This window comes from Nilaparvata lugens, chromosome 2 (assembly GCF_014356525.2).
Source record: "Nilaparvata lugens isolate BPH chromosome 2, ASM1435652v1, whole genome shotgun sequence".
Lineage (NCBI taxonomy): Eukaryota > Metazoa > Arthropoda > Insecta > Hemiptera > Delphacidae > Nilaparvata > Nilaparvata lugens.
Window position 1 is genome coordinate 843,016 of NC_052505.1, and position 18,784 is coordinate 861,799.

Sequence of the window (18,784 nt, forward strand, 5' to 3'; positions counted from 1 at the left end):
TTGTGTGGCATTTGGATGCAAGAATGGGCATGTTAAAGGAAATAAAATACCATTTCACAGTTGAGTCAAACATTTTTAGTCTATTAATTAATTTGAAGAAACCTTTTTGTTTTACTACATTTCCAATATTTTTTCTATATTGATCAGTTATTTGACCAAAAATAAAACAACAAATTTGGTTATATTCCTAGTATGCGGTGATAGTTTCTATGCTAATTGAAAATTTAGACCTATACTTTATAGCATCTAAAATAAGAAACATAGTTGAAAAACAATTAATCCTTATTCAAAAAAATAAATACAAATGATTAATAATTCTGTGTTATCATCATGAGATGACATAATTTATTTTTGGTACCTACCTACTTTTATTTTGAAAAATATGATATTGCTATCAGCCGAATTGTGATTGATTTTTGAACCCTTCCCGTTTCAAATAAATAATCGTTCAAATTACAATATTATAATAATTATTTAGCATATTTTACTGTTTTTATCATATGGTCATAATTATAATACAATTATATAAATGTTTCTTCTTAGATTTCTTTGCATCATTTCTGAACTCCCACACTTACATGATTTGAAATGTTATCAGAATGCCTATAGTGAGGTCCAAGTTATAATGGCAGTGGATGAATATAGAAGAATAGCGATACCGGTTCTCTACATTGATTGATTATATTTCTATACGTCAAAAACATAATTGATATTGTTGGGGACCTAGAAAAGGATAGTACCACCGCTTTGTCAGAAGATAGACAAGCAAAGCAAAACCAAAGTTGATCAAATACTGTCATTATAACGTAGACCTCACTGTAGTATATTGCTATCATTACATATTATTCCATAATCCTCTGTTATTGAATCATCATGAATCCACATCATTCATTTTATTTACCTACTTTTATTGTAAAAATATGAGATTGTTATCAGCTGAATTTGTAATTAATTTTTGAAATCTTTTAATTTCAAATTGTTCATTTTACTCTGGTAATTATGTAGCATATTTTACTGTCTGCTTATCATAGTCATATAATATAATAAAATGATTTGAAATTACACCAATGCACACCTACATAATTCTACATTCATAGCCTGCTGTAAGTAGGCCTATATTATTAAATTGGGATATTTCCTTAAACAATAAATCATACATCTTTCCTTTAACAATAACAATAAATCATATAACCCAAAAAAACAAAAGTTTATCCTATCAAAATAAACATAAGACTGTGTTTAATAGTTTCAATTAAACACAGCCCTCCTTTGGACTGTGTACGAACAAAATTCGGGATTTGAATAATAAGGACTATGAGCCTTTTTTTTCATTCCCATTCATTTCATGACAGTTTATATTTGTCCTTGTTAAATAAATAAAAATTAATAAATGATACGCTTCTCTGAAATCTGGCCCAAAGTTATTCACTTGCTTGTGAAAAGTTGACAATACCGTACTAAAACTATTGCAGTCACAAATGAAAAAAATCTTTTCTTATTCATATTCAACCTATTTCATTATTTTTGCTCTCAAAGAGTTAAAAATGAACTGCTCATAAAGGAAAAATAATGCTCCATGGAATAAAACATACAATATAGAAATAAAATAGAAATTGAAACTATGCAATGCATTTTTCCATAAGAGCCAATGTGTTACAAAATGACGAATCCCACAGCAATGCGGGTTGCCTATCTCTACCAGCTGCCTCACTTTCTTTGTGTTGCTAGTCCATTCCAGTTAGTATAGAGTTCAGTGTCTCGAGTGTTGGTGTATGATGGTGAATGTGAACACACGGAGGGTTGAGTAGAATGTTGTTCTGCTTTAGTAATTAAATTGCAGTAACTACCATTTATTTCACGAAATTTTTGTGAATTAAGAGTTTTAAATATTCCAATCTATTATACGGTACGTATATTCACCAGCCACAGTATTGTGGTTGCAATATGAAAATATGCTTGGTAATTTATCACTTCGTGATAAGTTAGTCCATTCTCGTGTTCGTCAAACTTTTGGGCTAAATTCAAGATTGGTTTTTATTTCCATCAAATTCCATAAATAATATTTCTAAAAATGATGAGTCAAATACATTTATAAGTATTTTGGCCAAGTGTACGTTCAGTGCCAAAATACCTGTCATCAAATTTTTGGTTGGGATCGATTTAGTATGTTATTTTGAGCACAAAATCATAAAAATTATACGGCGGTCACTATTGTTTTTAAAATAAACTAAGTTCAAAGAGGCACAATTTCACATGCATTAACCTATAGGTAGCAGCCATAAGTAGCCAAGGTTAGGAAAAGCTTTAGGTTAGAAAAAGTAACTTAGGTTAGAAACTTAGATTAGGAATATCATAATTTGATGATTTCGATAATCAAAATGGCTGCTACTTATAGGTTAAATGCATGTAAAATTGTACTACTTTGAACTTAGTTATTTTATAAACAATAGTGACCGCCGTTTAATTTTTGTGCTCAAATAACATACTAAATCGATCCCAACCAAAATCTGATGACAGGTATTTTGGCACTGGACGTACACTTACACAGTATTTTTCAATTAATTTATTATGGTAGGTTGAAAAACTATGATTCTAGAACAGCCCAGTAGTATTTTATTTTGTCTGTGGTTTTCATGAGTGGAGGTTAGGTTCACTGTTCAAACCAGACATACTTTATCCTCCTTGGTTCGTTCTTAGGCCTAATATGGAATTGGTAGTTCAAAGTTTAAATGAAACGTTTTTCCTTTCTTTTTGTTTTTTTGAATAGGTCTCTGATAATATATTAAAAATTCGGGAGAAAAATTGTTTTTGTTTGTATTCAGAAACTTAACCTCAAAACTGTTTTTACAGTTTATTTTATTTTATTTGCTATGCTGCGTTAAGCAATATAAATTTATCAATGAACATAATTTTTCAATCATCGATATTTTCTTTTATAATATTATAAATAATGCGTGTACCGTATAGGTTAGTCTAAAGCTAAATGCTGAAATAGCCCACGTCTTCGGAAGATGAAGCCGTCCTATCTCCTAATGTTGAATCCGAGTTACAAATCTGTCTTTAATTGATGGTTATCCTAGAGATTTTTTTCTTTAAATTAAAAAATAACTAGCTACGCTGATTTGAATGGAAGCTATCGTACCCGATAGCTAACGTAATAGCTAATGCAATAATAATAGGCCTATGCTAATGTAAAGGTAGGTCTTCGTTTGTGTGAAAACTGCCGACTTTGACGCCAGGCCAATTTGTTGCGTGATATTAATTTTGTCCAAATTTCAAATGTTCTGAGTGTTTTTATTATCTAAAATTATCAAAACATTTTCTTTAATAACATTATTATTGTAATTTAAAAGTAAATCTTGACCGCTCTCTTTGAAACATAATTGAATAGGCTAAAGTATAAGATAGCCTACTCGAGAGAATTTTTTATTTTTGTTGTGAATTTTCTTTCAATTCTTCATTTTAGTATTTTCTATTCTGTTAATATATTTACGTCCGTGCTAACTCAATTTAAATCAAGTTAAGAATATGATAATCTTATCTCCTACCCCCACTGGCGAACAAGAGTCATCTTATGCCAGTGTTTTTTCACTTGTAATCTATTATTACAGTTGCATTATTGTATTTGTCATGCTAGACTATTTGGTTTCTGTATATGTATTTATTAGTGTGAAATAAATTTTAATTTGAAAATAGAACATTCTAGGCTACTTAGATCAATTGGAATCCAGCCGATCTGAGATCCTCCCCTTGTCGTGGTCGAAGACAGCATTTATGCACAAACCTAAACCACCCCTACGATAGCTTTCATTCAGCGTAGCTGAGCTAAGTAAGGACCTCAAGCCTTTCTTCAAATTATAAAATTAATCATTTTTCGCATAACTATCAACAAATTATTGATTAAGACGGATTCAAAGTTTGCATATTTTGTTTGACCATTTAGATTATTTGACAAGATCCAGATCCCCTGTTTAGGTAGGTAGTGGATGCTATTTAACTATCTATCTGAATATAACATTGGGAGATGGGCGGCTACGTCTTCCAAAGACGAATTTCAGCGTAGCGTAGCTAAGAGTGTAAAGACCTCTACTCAGACAATACGCGCTTTATCTATAATATTATAAAGGAAAGAGACAGTCGACGCATGAACGGGATAGGAAATACACTAATGACGCATCATCACGCCTGAACTACTGAAAACTTTAACTTGAAATTTTGCTTAAAGATTCTGAATTTACCCTGGATGGACATTGGCTTATTTTAATTGCCATTAATCAATTAATTCTAATTTAGTAATTGGAACAAATCTATGCAATTTGTGATTCATAAGTATAAAAGCCCAACCAAACAGGGCATTCTCCAAGTGACTCCATTCCCTTAGTTTTTAGCGCGCGCGGTCAAAGGTTGAGGGTTCAAGACTAAGACTTAGCGAGTCTTTTTCCATATCTACACTATATTTATATAGGGTTGGTGAAAAGTATAGAAACAGCTGAATATTTCATTTAAAAGGGAAATTTGAAGATAGGTCTGGTTGGGGATCCTATTTGAATAGAAAGAACTACTTTTTTGTCCCATCAAAATTTTGGTCCGCCATCTTGGTGGTACCGCCAATTGGAACCGTCATTTTGAAACGAACTTCATTCTTTTAAATTGGAAGGTGGTCATAATTATGATAGATGATTTCGGTACAGAACTTCAAGAGAAAATGAATGATGAAGAACACACATCGATATCTCGAACCGCTCAAAGGTTATTCACATCCAGATATATTAATAAATCATCTATAACTAGTAGTTCTGTGAACAGTAGACCTCGCGCAGTTATAAACCGCAGCCTCCTCTTATACTGTCTGTCCATCAGAGTAAATCCTGTCTGTATGTCGGTGTCGGCTAGATATCGGAGTGAAAACGGCTAATGGCTGTTAGAGTTGGTGTATCAAAAATGCTAACATAAAAAGCTAATCTCCTTCAAGACATACTGGCCACAGGACAGCCCAAGTTCAAAGCAGAGAATGTTCGAGGGACAATACTATGTTATTTTAGTTATTAATTGCATGCGTTATTGCACGCAATCAATAGTTCATTTATTTATTAATTCACAATGGAGACAACGGGTTCCCCCAAATATATCTCCTTAAATAAAAATTGTACAGATAGAAATGAAAAAGAAAAATAATGATAAAAATAATACGAACCTATGCAATAATAAATAAGTAATACAAACAACAAAAATAGGTACCAACTAATTCAAAAAGGAAAAATACAAAGATTTCAAATACTACTTATGAAAAAAGTAAAAACAAAACAAATTGAGAATTCAAAATTGCAAACTTATAAAAACTAAAGAATATAATAAAAAATAATGAACAAAATGTTATCAATAGAATAAATAACATTTATAACTGAACGACGTCCCAAACCATATGCACATCCACACTGAAACACCAACTATTCATTTGATCAAATCATGGTTACACAAGATTTAATTATCATATAACGCTTTCCGGAATTTAGCGCGAGAAACCCAGAAGATATATAGGCGCCCAGAGAAGCTGTTCTTTGCATCAAAGCTGCAAAGTTCTTTGCATCCTATTTAATAGTGCATAAAAATTTCATTCAATGAAGCATGCAATTTATAGTCTACACAACTGCTGATTTTTTATCATGTTACATAGAGATATTGAATTGCATGCGTCATGGTATTCGATTTATAATCCACTCGACAGCTGATTTATGATGAATAATTCTATAGTCAGATTTTTACTCTAATATTGACGTATGAAGGAGGCTCCTTTTCCCTTCTATATTATCCTTGAAATGTTGAAATGCAAAATTTCCAAAAACCTTGTATATACGTCGATGCGCAATTTAAAAAGGAACATACCTGTCAAATTTCATGAAAATCTATTACCCTGTTCCGCCGTAAATGCGCAACATTGCCTTCTAATCTCTCTTCAAAGTATCGTCCAATATATGAGCCACCATGACCGAAAGGGTCATGACCCTTATTATAAAATTGTTTCATAAACTACTATTATTCAATATGTGAAACTAAGTTCAAGTGAGATAAGAGCCCAATAAAATAGTTTTCTTATTGTAAACTAGCAGGTACCCGTGCTCCACAAGGGCCTAATTAAAAACTTGACAAACTGAAAACTTGGCCTATTGAAATCTTGAATGATTTAAAATAGGTCTATAACCATCCTTGGTGAATTGAGAATCTATATGTCAAATTTCAAGTTAATCAGTCCAGTAGTTCAGACATGATGATGCGTCGTTCGCAAATTTTCTATTCCGCATGTGTATAAGTCAGTTCTTTCCTTTTTTATTGACCGAGCGAAGTGAGATCTTAGATTCAAGTCGACGGTTTGGCATTTTTCTCAATGTTTAAATGTTTATATGTTGCGCATTTACGGCGAAACGCGGTAATAGATTTCCATAAAATTTATTTAATAAGGCACTTGTGGAGCACGGGTACCTGCTAGTTAAAAAAAACTATTTTATTGGGCTTTTATCTCACTTGAACTTAGTTTCACATATTGAATAATAGTAGTTTATGCAACAATTTTATAATAAGGGTCATGGCCCTTTCGGTGGATTATGTATTGGAGTATTGTACATGGAGTATTGGACGATACTTTGAAGAGAGATTAAAAGGGAATGGATATAACTATACTATCCAGGCATATTGTACAATAGGATACGATTTTTTCACATGCTCTGATTAGTGCTGGCATCAGTAGGTGGAACTGATGATCAGTTTTGCCAGAATCAAAATTACTATCCATGTATGGTGCCAACCTCTCCGACTTACAACTTTTTTTGAATAATAAAACTCACATGGCTAATTGACCGAGCGAAGTGAGGTCTAAGATTCAAGTCGACGGTTTGGCATTTCTAATGTTTAAATGTGTATATGTTGCGCATTTACGGCGAAACGCGGTAATAGATTTTCATGAAATTTGACAGGTATGTTCCTTTTTTAATTGCGCGTCGACGTATATACAAGGTTTTTGGAAATTTTGCATTTCAAGGATAATATAAAAGGAGAAAGGAGCCTCCTTCATACGCAAATATTAGAGTAAAAATCAGACTATAGAATAATTATTCATCATAAATCAGCTGACAAGTGATTACACAGATGTGTGGAGAAGCCAGTCTATTGCTGTATTTCCATAAGGTCTGTAGTTTCAATCAGGTACTTGTGGATTTGAATACTGCGTGAGGTCTACTGTTCACAGAACTACTAGTATTATCCTTGAAATGTAAAATTTCCAAAACCTTGTATATACGTCGACGCGCAATTAAAAAAGGAACATACCTGTCAAATTTCATATTTCCTTTTAATTGCGCGTCGACGTATATACTGTCTTTAACCTTAGACTTCACTTCGCTCGGTCAATAAAAGGAAAAAATCTGGTGTGGCGCACTCACACAACTTTCCTTGCCGTTATGAAAATTGATCACCTGACGCTAGTGTTCCCGCGCATCTCAAGTCTACTACTATTCAAAGATCTGAGCCAGCTGTTGACAGGACAATAACGCTGGAAACACACGAGGTCTGCTATCTCTTCATAGTGAATGATTTAATAGAATCAACAGTTGTAAACAGTTTGCAATTGAAATAATCACATTTTCTCGAATTTCGAGCTTATTTTCAATTTTAGGTGAAAATGTTACTGAACATTGATTGTAGAGATTTTCATGCTCAATCTTTTCCACTTATTTTTTTTTGTTTGTTTAACCCTACAGAGACACACTTACTTTATGCTAACACAGTAGACACACTGGGGTGTTGAACACCCCAATTTAATTTTGCATTTTTCTTTGAAAAAATATGAAAAAAAACAAGTACTTGGACCATACTTCATCATTTATTAATCATTTTTGTTCCAAGTGCATACAGAAATCAAAAGTAAAGCACTGCTTATCAATATTTATACTAATTTTAGAAGTACGTATGCTCCGCCTAAGTGTTGGAGCTCCTAATCCGGTTTGAACGAATGGCTTGATCATTGCCAATGATAACTTCATCAAAAACTCACGTCTCTTCATGTGTCTCTTTAGGGTTAAATTGTATCTGAAGCCTGATAATTGGGAATATAAAATCAAACTTTGAAAGCGTCATATGATACTACCATACTAGGTATTGAATCTTGTGTAAGCATGATCTGATCTAATAAATAGTTGGTGTATGAGTGTGGATGTGCATATGGTTTGGAACGTCGATCAGTTATGTTATTTATTCTATTGATACAATTTTTGTTTATTATTTGCTATTATATTCTTTAATTTTTTATAAGTTTTGGAATTTTTAATTCTCAATTTGTTCTATTTTTTACTTTTTTCATAAGTTTTTGAAATCTTTGTATTTTCATTTTTGAATTAGGTGGTATTTTTGTTGTTTGTATTATTATTTTATCATTGCATAAGTTTGTATTATTTTGATCATTATTTTCATTTGTGTGTACAATTTTTATTGTTAAGGAGACATATTTGGGGAAACCCGTTGTCTCCATTGTGAATAAATAAATAAATTAACTATTATATATATATAACCCGATTCACTCATATATATATATATATATATTATAATATATATATATATATATATTATATATATATATAAATTAAAACAGGAGACACGATATAAATAGATTGAAAACACTTAAAAACTTACATTAGAAATGGGGGAAATTTTCGGAGACTGTGTCTCCTTTCTCAACCGAGAAGACTGCAGTTTTTTGAATCCAACGGTTGTGTGACCACCGTTTTGGATTCAAAACTGCAGTCTTCTCGGTTGAGAAAGAAGACAGTCTCAGAAAATTTCTAATGTAAGTTTTTAAGTGTTTTCAATCTATTTATATCGTGCCTCCTGTTTTAATTTTTATTACAAACTTTAAAGTGTCTTCTGTTATGTGCTCTATATGTATATATATATAAGCGTATGGTGTCGCAGTGGTTGGGGCAACAAAAGTCAAGAGTAAAAAAAATAGAGCCTACCAATTTGGATTTGTCATAACATGAAATATTAATTAATAAACATGAAACTAACAATCAGTTTTTCTCAGATTAAGATTAAATGCCGTTCAACTCCCTCAGCCAGAGGCCTGCTGGCCTCCTCATCCGCCAGGTGCAATCTAGGCAACCCTTCAGGAAAATGATACAATGTACATGACGAGACAATGTGGTCCATGGTTTGAGTATCTCCACACTCGCAATTTGGGGACTCTGCAAATCCCCAAATATGCATGCTCTTATAGCATCTTCCCTGGCCAGTTCTGAACCTCTTTAGGTGAACCCACTGCTGTCGGGGCAACTCAAATCCAGGAACTCTGCTGCCTGGATCAGACACAAGCTCTTTATTTTTCACCTCCTGAGATTCCCACATACCAGACCACTTCTGTGCTGTGGAGTTTGCGAATCCTGCTTCATAGGGGTAAAGCCAGATTGGCTTTCTGAATTTCAGGCGCAATGCAGCAGGAGAATCTGGATGCGTGCAATAACGCATGCAATTAATAACTAAAATAACATAGTATTGTCTCTCGAACTTTCTCTGCTTTGAACTTGGGCTGTTCTGTTGCCAGTATGTCTTGAAGTAGATTAGCTCTTGATGTTAGCATTTTTGATACACCAACCCCAACAGTCATTAGCCGTTTTCACACCGATATCTAGCCGACACGACATACAGACGACAGGATTTACTCTTATGAACAGTATATAAGAGGAGGCTGCGGTTTATAACTGCGCGAGGTCTACTGTTCAGAAAACTACTAGTATAAAATATGTATAAACTGTTTTTCAAACACGCTGCATTAATTTTCATTCAAATATATTTTGGGTACAGCTGTAAAGAATCTCATAAGTTTATGACTCAGTAAGTTACTCAGGAAGTTTATGACTGAATGGTAAGAGGTGGAGCTTGCAACACCAACTAACCTATAGACACTTTGTGTAGACAATATAAGAAATGTTTTGTTTCTCCTGATGCATGAATGGATGTTTAATATCAGATAAATATTGATAATGGATAATGATGGAATTGATAGTTTATTACTGCTTTTGGAGAATGGAGTACTTTACATGTACTGGGTACAACTCAGATATTGAGTACTGGGCACATCGTTTCTGCAAAGCTCCCCTCACCCCAGACAATCTTTATAAAACATTATAATAGGGGATACAGCGGAGATACTAGAATAAAATAAGAATAGAATAGAATAAGTTTTAATGTAACCGCTTCTGAGGTCTTCAGAAGCATTACCTCCGTCACAATGTACAGCAAATGTCACACATACAATACAATAATTGGAAAGATACTATTCTAAAAGAACTACAATATCATGATATATTAATATCATGTCCAAACAAAGAAAGATATTATAATATATATATATATATATAATATATATATATATATATTAAAAATAAATAATATACTATTAGTAGGGATGAGTCACTATAAGCTGTTATCACTGTAAATGGCTTGTCAATAACACTGTCACTATCGGGTCTAATTTTGTTGGCTCTGGGAAAAAATATACCTGTCATAGATAGGATAAAACATCAAAATCATTTGAAATCCTTTAAACATTGCACTGAATTTCTATTCTTTAGTAATTAGAATGATTTTCATAGTTGTGTGAGCATATTAAGGGAATAACAAAATCACTATCTTAAAAATATGGATTTTATTGTATTACCCTTGAGTCATGGTGTCCAATATATTGGACGATCCCTATTTCGGGAACCAGGAATGCTATCAACTTGTAAATTATGTCAAAAATATGTTCCATTGGAATGTGCATTTAACAATTTTTTTTGATGTCAGATAAAAAAGCGTGACCGAAAGGGTTTAAAGCACGAGTTAGATGTAGAGTTAAGACACACAAGTGAGCGAGCGTAGCGAGCGGACGCTTGTCTTAAACACCTCACGAGTGCTTTAAAGACCTTATAAAACTGTTGTATACACTATTTTATCTACGACCACTCAAGCAAGTATCTAGGTACTTGTTTTCTTGTTGTAAAGTTAAAAATCAACCAACTAGCTACATGGTAAAAAGGTTGATTTAACAATAGGTGGAAAGCTACTCAGAGAGAGTGAACAGTAAACTTGAAATGCTGAAAAAAAGACAAACTGAAAACACGCCGTACTGAAAACTTGATAAACTGGTAACTTGATGAACTGAAAACATGAAGAACTTGACAAATTGAAAACTTGAAATACTGTTAACTTGACGTACTGAAAACTTGACCAATTGAAATCTTGTTAAAATAAATACTTAACTTTGTGAAAACTTGACAAACTGCACCCGGCTGCCAGCATCAAGATTCATGTATTGTCAGAACACTTCAACAAAAATGCAAGACATAGTCAACAATTCAATAAAAAATTTTAAAATATAACAATAAACGTTTATAGTCATCATAGTCACATCGTAATATATACAAAAAGTAAGACAAAGATCAGCAAATTCTATATAACATAAGAAACATTTTTAAAGCAGGTATATCACAGTTGAAAAAATACAAAGACATCACCACAAATCCTCATAACCATATGGACAGCAGTCAATTAGAATCTTTTTAATACAAACCTTAAAACTACTATCACATTCTTTAATATGAGCAGGCAGTCTATTAAACAACCTCTTTCCAAATTCATCAAAACTTTTTAAAGTTAAATGGTAATTGCACTGTGATAATCTAAGTGCTTCTGCTTATCTTGTAAAATGATTGTGAATATTACTATTTATGGGTAGGATGGATAGATTTTTTCTGGTATACATCAGACATTCATACACATACAAAGCATAAACAGTCATCATATTTAGTTTTTCAAACAGAGGTCGACAATGTGCTCTACTATCTACCTCACAAATGATCCTTATGACCCTTTTTTGTACAACAAAAATTTTCTTCATATTGGTATAGAGAAAATCTTTCCCCAATGCCAAAATACCATACAACAGGTGTGACTGAATGTTAGCATGATATACAGCTACCAACACATCAATGCTAACAATTTTTCTTAATATACATACCATAAAAATATCTCTAGATATTTTCTTACCCAATAAAACAATATGATTCTCCCATTCCACATTACTCTGCAATGTGATGCCGAGAAATTTGACATAACTAATATCTGTCTTTCAACCAATGTCAAAATCTAACAACTAGGTCTTATCTTTATTGAGACATAGAAAGTTAGCAGCTGTCCAGTCCTCAATAGTCGCATTAATCTGCCCCATTCATTCAAATTGGTAAAAAACTTTTCACACTTAATCTGGAATACCAGATCATCAGCCAACATAAAAGCTTTAATATATCTTTATTACTTGTAGCAGCTGGCAAGTCATTAGTATAAATAATGAAGAGTATAGGTCTAAGTGTGGAACCCTGGGGTACACCTACACCTGTCTGAACCTTCAAGAATGAGAAAGAGAACCCTTATAAAAGAACTCTGAAATCGATCACTTAAATAGGAAATCATAAGCTTAATAGAAACATAATAAAACTGGAGTTTTTTCACCAGAATCTCATGAGATATGGTGTCAAAAGCCTTTGACATGTCATAAAAACTACTTAAAACTTTGTTTTTACTATCCAGCCAGTTAATACAGTTTTTCATGAATTCTGATATAGCACCATGGGTACCTCATTTAGATCTATTTCCAAATTGGCTATTTGTAAACAGTGAATTACTTTCAAAATAGCTTATAATTTGCTTATAGAGTACCATCTCAAATATCTTTGAAATTATAGGAATAATGGAAACAGGCATATAATTGTTGTAATCCAGAGATGAACCTTTTTCAACAAAGGAACAACTTTAATTAATTTCAGACATTTAGGAAATTCACCATCCTTAATACAAATATTAAAAAGGTAACACAACACTTCACATACAAATGGTGCAGCCAATTTCATAAAACGTGAATTTAAATAGTAAACATCAAGACAAGCACTATTACTGAGCAGAGAGATAATATTATAGCATTATACACCTGCTCAACACTATTACATGAAAAATAGAAAGAATTTAAAACAGATTATCTTGTTTGTGAATGTCAAGATAATAAGAAATATCATTTACAGAAGTAGGTACTCTTTGGACAATATTACCAACACTTTCTATAAAGAAATCATTAAAACCACCTACTGTCAGGCAATCATTTTGATTACTGTCTTTTACATCGTTCTTGTTCAGATTCTTTTTCACAATAGGCCACAATTCTTTGGTTTTTTTTTCAGATGTCAGCACACGATTACAATTATTGAATTTGGCTTCCTTCACAGTTTTTTTGAATATGTTTCTCAATAAATTATACTTATCCTTGTAATAAACCAAACCTGATTGTCTGAATAACTCATACATAAGCAAACAGTCATCCTTTAATAATTTTTTAATATCATAATTCTACCATTTACTCGTAGGAACAACTTTTTTCTTGCACATGACATTCCTAACTAGAAAACAAAGCTCAACAGCAGTTAAAAAAAATGTTCTATTGAAAAACATAAATTTATCCTTCAATGAATCAATAGAATAGTCGATCAATTAATCATACTAATCAGCGATTCGAACAAAGGAACATTTGAATAAGTCAATGGCCCTATAATTTTCCTAAAACTCTGAAACTTTTAATTAGTATCATAAGCTACTTCAGAATTCAGATCCAACATAGCATGAAAAATGATGGCAAAATGGTCCGATACTACCATCGGTTCAACTTTTACAGAAATAATTCTATCTCTATGAATAGATGAAGCCACATTATCTATGCATGAACCTAATTCATGTCCAACATAGGCAGGCTCTAGTTACTTCATTGACTCAAATTAAGATTAAAGCTATGTAATAAATTATTCAATATCACAGTATGACTAGATTGAGACAATATGTTTACATTGAAGTCACCACAGAGGATGACTGAAGCATTGGATTTATTCCTGCAATTGAGCAATCAGAAACCGTGTTTTAATGTTAGCGACCACCAGCATAGAAAACCATGTTATGTTAAAGTCGTTGCATACTGTTCACATTATAGTTTTGTTTCGAAAACTTATTCGAAAATACCCCTGCTATATGGGATTGATTGCGATGCTGTAATGTTTACATTATAACACGGTATTAGATAAACTTTAATTATTATAATTATAATGAACTGATTACAAAATTTCAATTAATTCGAAAAATTTACTGGACTAAGACAATTTTAGTGGACATTCTTTCCTCTGGCAGATTTTATGTATAATCTTTGGTCTTCGGCTGTTATACCATTCGTGGGACAACTGTATATCTCCTTAAGTAATAACATAGTTATTGTTACTAGTTTTTAATTCCCAAGTGAACAGTTAATATTTCAGGAAGTAAGCAGCTAACTCTCATTTACACTTTTCTGTAATATTTTTGTAAGATTTTATTATTACATTGTAATCTGCTCTAAAAAGATCATGAGTCAAATCTAATTCCAAGGATTTGGTTGGAGGAAATTTTCAGTAAGTTTCATATAATTTGTTTCTTTGTTTTTTTTCATTGGTAAGCTTGGATATTAGAAATCACTTGATTTTTTTCCTTTACAGGGATGTTAGTGGAATCGTCAAAATAATTTGAAACCTGAAGTCCTATCTGCCAATGACAATATCTTGTTCTTTTTGAAAGGTAAATAACTTTATTCAATTTATTTTAATCAATTATTTTATTATTTCACTATAATGAACCTCTTCAATCAGACCTATCACATCATGATGATCGCTTATAAAGTGAAGTCTTGGATTAATTCATGGATTTAGTGAGTTGACAGCTTATTCCCTGTATATATAGCAATATACAGGGTGATTATAAAAGGACTTTACAAATTTGAAAGCAGATAAATATTTATTGAAGTCACAGAATTGAGAGAGGTGTGATTTTGTTACACAACACTTCAAGTTTAAGGTGTGGGTGCTATTTTGGTTTGATTTTCTTGAATCATGATCATCTTTCCGTTCTTCGGTAGTCGCTCGCCCGAAAACATAGTCTGTAAAATGGATTAATAAATAATTATTATTACCCCCCCCCCTATTAAAATTTCTGGTCAGAAACCATCCCCAATATTCACACAATATATTCCCAAAGTTTCATGCCGTTCTGTCAAGTAGTTTTTGAGTCTATAGGGAACAAACAAACAAACATACAAACAGACATTCATTTTTATATACAGTATATAGATCATTATGTATTACGGTATTGTATTTATTGTTTTGTAGTCTTATACTGTGGTTGTAGAAAACATTTTGTATGCAATTCGAGCGTGAAACTTCTTTATTGCTTTCGCAAACTAATCGCGCTCCACTACATGTCGCTAGATACCGTTTTTCTCAAGCAATAAAGTCGCGTTTAACGCTCTTAATAAATGAATAGCTATTTTTAAACTGTTATGCATCATCCATATAGTGTGTGTATAAATGGCGTATTACTCTATACAGTAACAGAACTAAGCAGACCCAAGGTAGATAGCAGAGCTCTGATACTGGTTTATGTGAACATTGCCTAGGAGAATTTTAAAATCTAAAAAATTCTGAACTATTTATTCCTTATGTGATATTAAAATATTCCACAACTATAATTTCCTCAAGTAATTTACTATTGCAAAATATAATCATTCAGAGTTTTTGAACATCCATTCAAAGTTTCCAATTATTGTATACAGTATAGATTATTAGAGACTTAACAAAAACCTGTAATGTGATGTCATCAGATGCACTGTGAATAAGGACCTCTTCCAAATTTATCGGTTTTAAATTTTGTTTTTATTGTTACGTTTGGTTTGGAGCTATTTTGAGAAGCACATACTTTACTTGCCCGTCATCACCCTTTTCCCTTATTATAGTCAATGCCTTTAGATTGAAGCTCACTGAAAAATCACTAACAAAAACACTACACAGTAACATATTCTCACATCGAATAGGATCCCTAATCATCAAGTCCACTGTGAAATTATCCTTTTAACAGAAATATTTAGCAGTTTCCATAACTCTCACCAGCTCTGTACATATCTATAAAGCAAGGTGAGTTGACTCTTGTATACTGTGCCAACTATTTGAATTCTGGCTTGGCTGTTCAACATCATAAATTGAATTTATTCGGAACTTTATTTTCATGTCTGTGGGCTAAAGTGGAATTTTTTTCATAATTTGAACAGTATAGACAAGTTGAAATCTCCATATTTGATAAATAGCTTGCATGAAAGTAGAATATTTCTAGTGTTATGATTTCTTTAATCTTTTCTGCTTGGATATGTGTCATTGGAAAGAAAATTTAATTTTATTTCATGTGTCATTGGAAAGAAAATTTAATTTTACAAAGCAATTGCTTTACTTCAATTATTGTATTATTTTCAAAATTAAAAAAGTAGAAGTAAAGCAATTGCTCTGAAGAATTAAATTATCTTTCCAATGACACATGAAACATGCGTCCATAATTCAGGGCGCTATATGTTTCAAAATTTTACATTTATCTTATGAGACATCCAAGCAGAGAATATTAAAGAAATCATAATACTGAAAAATATTCTACTTTCATGCAAGCTATTTTTCAAATATGGAGATTTCAACTTGTCTATACCATTCAAATTATGAAAGAAAATTCCACTTCAAGTTTGAACATTAATAATATTTTGGAAAGAATATTTAGAATTCGCGAATGCAATTGCCCTTATAGATTAAATACTTTATGTAATTTATTTTTTCCAAGAAGTTCCGACTGTAGACTTGATTTGTTCCAAAATAATGCATGATTTAACTGTTTCTACATTGATCTTATGGGATAGAATTGATGCTGCCCCGACTGCTTTGGTAGACTGCTACTGCGCACTCTTGATGTGTCATACAGTTTAGTTAGCCTATAACTTGTTGAATGTGAGTTAGATTTTATGAACTATTTCATAATAACAATGATTTTACTAAATTATCTCGAGTGTAAACAAGTACGTTTTTTGATGTTATTATTTTTAATAAATTTCACTGTATTAGTATAAACTCGATAAGCAGCTATTATAATAATTATTCTTTTGTAAGGAAAGGCTCCGACTTTATTCATGATGTTATACTATTGAGACAACCCCACTAACAAATTATATAATGTGCATCAAATAAAGAATAATCTGAATATTGTACAAATATCATCTTTCTGAGTAGTTGTGAAGGTGGCAGTTATTCATGTATTATAATCTTAATATAAATTAATCTTCATAATATATATTCTATAAAGGAAAGAATTGGCTTGTACATGTACGGGATAGGAAATTCACGAATGATGCATCATCACGTCTGAACTACTGAACTACTTAACTTTAAAATCTGCATATAGATTCTTGATTTACCGAGTATGGTTATAGGCCTATTTTCTATTCTTCTAAATTTTATTATGTCAAGTATTTAATTAGACCCTTGCGGAGCACAGATTACCTACTAATCTGTAATACAATATTCATGAAAATAGAATTGAATTCCAAAAACAATTTTTCTGGTCCAATTACGATTGAGTGCATGAATAAAAATTACAACCTGACATTGAGCACATTAATACTGTGGTGTAATATCATGAAAAAGTCCAATGGATTGTCACTGAAACCAATAGATTTTAGTATAGAAAGGTTTTGCACTTTTCATAAATTTCAATCATAACTCATAATACGGTATTTAAAGATAACTGAGTAAATTATATAAATATAAATGAATAATCACAGAATGAAAATAATGATAAAAATAAACAAATATGCATGATCTAATTATAATTAAATGCGTTTCTGAGAATATCTTTATTAATATTCTAGTCTGAAATTGTATGTTGCAGCCGATGGGTTTTAGTGTATTATTTTAGCAGTTATTATAGGGACTTTAGATTCTACTGTATTGTTTTTCAGAAGTTTGTACTGCTGCTTTGTACATTTTTGCGCAAAGTATAGTGTACACAACTATTGATAAAACAGTGTGCTTAGTCGAGCAACACCCTATTCTCACTGACAGCACGTCATCACCGACTTTTATCGTAGTGGCTTTGAAATAATGCGAAGTAAAGCCTAGCCTACAAAACTGTTGAAATAATGCAAAGTAAAGCCTAGCCTACAAAACTGTTGAAATGATGCGAAGTAAAGCCTAGCCTACAAAAGTCAAGTAAATACGCCACTAGTTTCCTCGATAGAAAAAACCAACCAAACCTGATACAGAGCTGTTTGAAGTGCGCCGCCATGACAACTTACTATCGAGAGAGAATCCCAATGGTGAAAGCAATTTGTTTAGTGTTATTGTTTGGCAATTGACATTGTACGCTACTAGTGATGAAAACACAGCTTGTTTGTTCTGTGCAGTGCAGTGCGTTGCGTTGCGGAGTATGGATGAAGGAGGTGGTTCTCAGCTGCTGTTCATTCCACACCTGCCGCCTGCGCTTGTCAACTGGCAGCTTATCAAGAGTCACTTCTCGCAGTTCGGCGAGGTGGCCAATGTCATCCTCACCCGCAGCAGGCCACCTGCACCATTCAGTTCGAGTCTGAGGAAGACGCCAGCGCTGCCAAGAGACGCGGTGGCGTCTGGAAAGGCAGGACTTTCGACATACTCTACCGCGATGAGATGGAAAACATGGGTGAATCTAGTGTATCTCCGACAAGGCAAGATCTCCCAAAGAAGCAAACAAAAACACACAATTATTCATGCCCAAGTTGCCTCCATCTTTACTCAACTGGAAACTACTGAAAACCCATTTCTCGCAGTTTGGAGAGGTGAAAAAAGTCATCCTCAAT

At 32.5% G+C, this 18,784-nt stretch overlaps 1 long non-coding RNA gene across 1 annotated transcript; it reads left to right on the forward strand.

Annotated features, from left to right (window-relative positions):
- Positions 1-1,763: 1,763 nt before the first annotated feature.
- Positions 1,764-18,497, forward strand: LOC120349941. Its single transcript, XR_005570532.1, has 3 exons — positions 1,764-1,906; positions 14,589-14,667; positions 18,356-18,497. It is a non-coding gene; the product is annotated as an uncharacterized LOC120349941 (long non-coding RNA).
- Positions 18,498-18,784: the final 287 nt, after the last annotated feature.